Raw genomic sequence first — 5,176 nt, forward strand, 5'->3', positions numbered from 1 at the left:
AGATAGAAACACATGCGAGTTTGACCGAGCAGTGCTCTAACACAAATAACGGGGAAGACGAGACGTAATGACCCCAACAACTAATGAAGATTCAAGATCAATTCTGGCATTTTAAAGATGATCAGGAATGAGTAAAACTTCATTTACCTGGGATACAATTGACTTACTATCAACCATCTTAAAATCCATGAAGTGTAAATCAAGAGTTTCTTGTTGCCTGACTCAGAAATCTTGTATTGTTATCAAGCGCATTCCAAAGCATTCAAAATATGACCACGACATATGAAGTCATCATCTAGACGCTTCTTTTGTTTGACATTTAATTCTACACTGTTCATTGGATTTCGAAGTAGGAATACCTACAAACGATCTTCAAGAATGTGACCCAATTTTAGAGTGATCAGGAAGAAATTTCCTGTCTTTCACCAACGAGTAAAATTTTCACCACCAAAATATTCCAAGAGATTCAAAGTCTGGTTCATAACTGGTAGTGATTGCACAATAATGCTTGAAGTTTCACCCTCCATTGTCGAAAAATTATTGTCTAAAACTGTTGGAAATTTAGGCTAAAGAGAGGATGAAACACTAACAGATGTTGTTCTCCTGAATTAAGACTCAGTTAAGATTCTTTTAGAGAATTATTTCAACCTTTCCTGAATGGGTATGTGAAATAATACGTTCAAGATACAATGAAGCCCAATATAAATAAATTCAAGGTTTACACCCTTCGATTCAACAACAACGCACAATAAGAATTCTGGAGATGCTTGTAGAAAAGAGACAAAACAAAGAGTTTTTGATGATTTGGTTGTAAATCAAACTTTTTTATGGTAAAAAATTTGTGTATATTGAAGATGCCGCTTCATCCTCAATAAATACCTCCAACAGATACCAACAGTATCTAATAGGAACCATCACATGTTTCTAATTCAAACTGATATTCGAATTAGGTTTACAAAAGGGATGTACTGTTTCCAGGGTCGGCCCTGAGATTTTGCTTCCTAAGACAAAATCGTAGTTGTTGCCTCGTCGGGTAGTACATCTCCATTCGCCGGTGTTTGTACTTAATAGTTTCAGATTATGGCGCTAAAAGTGAAACCCAAGCAAATAATTCTACTAGACTAATTAAAGCTCTTAGTTAATCACACTGTGATAGACTAGAGTAAAATGCACTTGAAGCAACAAAGATCAATTTAACACAATTAATTCCAAACAAATAAAAAAATCTATAGATCAACATGAAATTATATCTTCACAAATTCATCTTAACCACCAACAATTCAGTCTTTGTGAAAAGGCGAGGGTACCCAATATACCTCAAGCTAAAACGTTTCCTACTTGTAAGTCCTTTCTCCGAAAGTGATTGTCTATGGACTGTGTCGAGACAATACAACTAATCGGTTCACACTTCGTGTGATCGTCAATGGATACGAGATAGAGACAATACAACAACGAAGTATGTTTACTTGATACAAAGGTTCGGACTTAGCCAAACACAATAGGATTGCTTATCAAGTAAATAGGAATTACCGTTTGTGTGATTTACTTTAATTATAATAAGACAATTATAATGCGGAAATAAAGTAAATGACACAACAAGATTTTGTTAACGAGGAAACGCAAATGTAGAAAAATCCTGGCACCTTGTCCAGAATTGAATACTCTCAGGATTAAGCCGCTACACAAAATTACACCAACTTCGTATAGTTGAGACCAAGCAACTCAACCTATAGTTCACCTAGTTCCGTCTGTACTCCCATGCCTCCAACTTATAAATAAGTCACGTACTTGGAACAATTCATTTGGTTCGTATTCCAAACAGTAAAGGAACAACAAATATGTTTGGTATCAACTCTATTCAACCAAGTGATATGAGTTAGACAAAGGCTCTTCTGTTTATCTTAACATAAACTCCTTCCTCAGGTTCTTAGATCTATCTTATGTTCAATTACCCAAAGTAATCATAAGATTTTGCAATCAATACCTTTAATCCCAAGGAACCGTATTGATGCCGATATACTCAACTATTCTATCCAATCTACCACAAGGATAAATCGATTATAGTGAGATCCTCTTTTTACCAAAACAAGTATTGTGCACATCAAAGATTTATATAACCAAGTCAGAAATCTTCTATCTCTTCTTTGTCTTCAAATTTTCTTAGATCTTCAATAAAAACCTCCACACAACTACTTGAATCTCTTATGATTAATCACACACAGAACGGAGTCTGTTAACAATGGATTATCACAAGATCGTATTTAGCACTAATAGCAGTCTAAAGATCCCTGTCGAAACTTCGAACTAGTTTGAGTGAACCTTATATCAGAAGAGAAGATTCTCAAGCGTAAACAATCCAGGTGCAATCAAAGTTCAACCACCGTTAGTCAATCAAATCAATCGAAAACAAAAGATAAACCGCAATTATCTAGTTTCCCACCAGTGGTATTCGTATAGCATCTCAATCCCAAAGAAGTCTTTAGATTGAGTGGTCGTAAGAGATTTCGCCTAATTAGGTTACTCTCCTCTCCGAATAGGCGGCTTCACCAGTAACAGTACAACAGAGGAAGTTTACTGTCACGAAGGATAAGTTTGCCCGAAATGCAAACTTCAAGTATTTATAGACAAGGAAGTTTGGACACCAAGGAATTTACAAAACCGAAAATATTCTCAATATATTCAATAATAATTTCCATATTCGGTTTTCATAATTCCTGAGAATGCTCTTGTTAGATCACTCCTCGGTCAAACTCGCATGCGTTGCTATCTCAAGCATGTTTGTCAACGTTAGTGATCAAAACTATAAGTCTTGATTTCTAGTCTACTATAACTAAGTCTCGGACTAGGATAGTAAGTGTAGTTGAGCTCAAGGACTCCATGGCGATTCATCATACAAGACGAAGATCTACTCAAGGAACCGGTGGAACTTCTCGACAAAAAGGTATGTGGAGACTTGAACTTATCTGTCACTCAAAAGTCTATCTATTCTATCTCCTACTCTTTATGAAAAAAGTCATATGCTATATATATAGACTATGATTATACATATTTGGTATTTAGAGCCGAGTATACCTTGCCTATCTATATCTCGAAATATGTGACGGTAAGCTTTTCGCTTCGACCAAGTATATCTTTACCTAGTGACGAAAGTCATGATATGTTTCAATCACTTTGAAAATTGCTTTGACGAGAAATGGTGTAACAACTATATAACATCCTCTAAGAATGTTTCAATGATTGGAATGAGAGTTTAGATTACATAACCAATGGATTTTTTGAATCGAAGATTTCGAAATTTGTTGATCAAGAGAACCGGAAGGATGGAAAGTGCCAAGTCCGCGAACTCAGCCCGCAAAATGTCGAAGTTCTCAAACCCAAGAATTTCTGCTGGAGTTAACAAACTACTTGCATGAGCTAAGTCCGCGAACCCAGTCCGCGAACCGGCGAAGTTCTCATCCCGAGAATTTCTGCTGGAGTTTGTAAACTCTATCCGGTGTCTTAAGTCCGCGAACCTAGTCCGCGAACTTGAGAAGGTTATATATCTAAAGATGATTTCTGAACTTAATCTTAAAAGACTAAGGAATGCATTTGCAAACCGTGGCTATTAAAGTTCATGAACCGATTCGAGTGAATCAAATCATCTTTGTTTCAATTGTGTCTTATGTAGTTACATAAGATTTCCTTGCAATTGAACAACTCTCTTAGCTAGTTCATTTGAGTCATTTGAGCTAGTTATGGTGAAGAAGAACATGGTTGGTATGAAATGCTCATATGGTTAACCCTTCAGTTAAATTATTGTTGAACCAAGAATGCACACGTTTGGGTACGGTCAACAAACCTAGAAGCGTGCAGTTCATTTGTGTATAACAAGCTAAGTTTTTGATCTAACGGTTGAGAAATATTAGCTTGAATCTAAATCAGGTTTTCATCTAACGGTGGATATTGATTGCTTTGTAACTAAGGCAAAATCCTGATTTGAAAGGCTATATATGGGGACATCTAGCAACTCTGCAAAACTAATCCCCACACCTTACGTGTGATACTAGTTTGCGTGCTAGAGTCGATTCTCCTTTAACATTTTGTTTTCTTCTTCTAAAACCAGGTTAACGACTTAAAGACTTCATTGGGATTGTGAAGCCAGCCCGATACTACTTTTATCGTAGTTGTGTGATCTGATCTTGCATCTTCTATCGTAACAGTACAATCATATTGATTGGCTTGAGATTGTTTGATTTCTCCGATAGGCAAGATATAAAAAGTAATCACAAACCCCTTCGTCTCATTGTTTGTGATTCCGCAACATATTGTTTCGCTACCATACGATTAAGATTATTGTGAGGTGATTGATTAATCTAGGCTGTTCTTCGAGAATATAAGACCGGATTATCAATTGGTTCATGTTCTGCTTGATTATTATCAAAAGACGGAACAAAAACTTTAGGCTTTTTCTGTGGGAGACGGATTGATCCTTTGATAGACTTTTCTGTGTGAGACAGAATTGTTTATTGTTAAAGCCTGCGATTTTGGGTCGTAGCAACTCTTAGTTGTGGGTGAGATCAGCTAAGGGACTCAAGTGCGCAGTATCCTGTTGGGATCAGAGGCGTAGGAGTACAACTGTACCTTGGATCAGTGGGAGACTGATTGGGATTCAACTATAGTCCAGTCGAAGTTAGCTTGGAGTAGGCTAGTGTCTGTAGTGGCTTAATACAGTGTGTATTCAATCTGGACTAGGTCCTGGGGTTTTTCTGCATCTGCGGTTTCCTCGTTAACAAAATTTCTGGTGTCTGTGTTATGTCAGTTTCCGCATTATATTGTTTATCTTTTTAATTGAAATAATACAGGTTGTGCGTTTAGATCATCAATTATATTAATCCAACCTTTGGTTGTTTATTATCATTGATTGATCCTTGGACATTGGTCTTTGGTACCGTCCAAGTTATTCCTTGTGTTTGATTAGGACTCGCTGATTTCTATTAGCTTGAGTAAATCAAAACAAGAGAGAGATATTAACTCCTTGAGATACTTTTACCTAGATTGAGTCTGACTGTCTAGTTGATTATCTAGAAAGTGTTTCGGAGTTAGCCCATACAGATTGCTAAGCGAAATATTGGGTGGTGTTGTTAGACCCCCGCTTTTTCAATTGGTATCAGAGCTGGCAAACACGTTTAAGACCTTA

This window comes from Papaver somniferum, chromosome 5, assembly GCF_003573695.1.
Source record: "Papaver somniferum cultivar HN1 chromosome 5, ASM357369v1, whole genome shotgun sequence".
NCBI classification, from domain to species: Eukaryota; Viridiplantae; Streptophyta; class Magnoliopsida; order Ranunculales; family Papaveraceae; genus Papaver; species Papaver somniferum.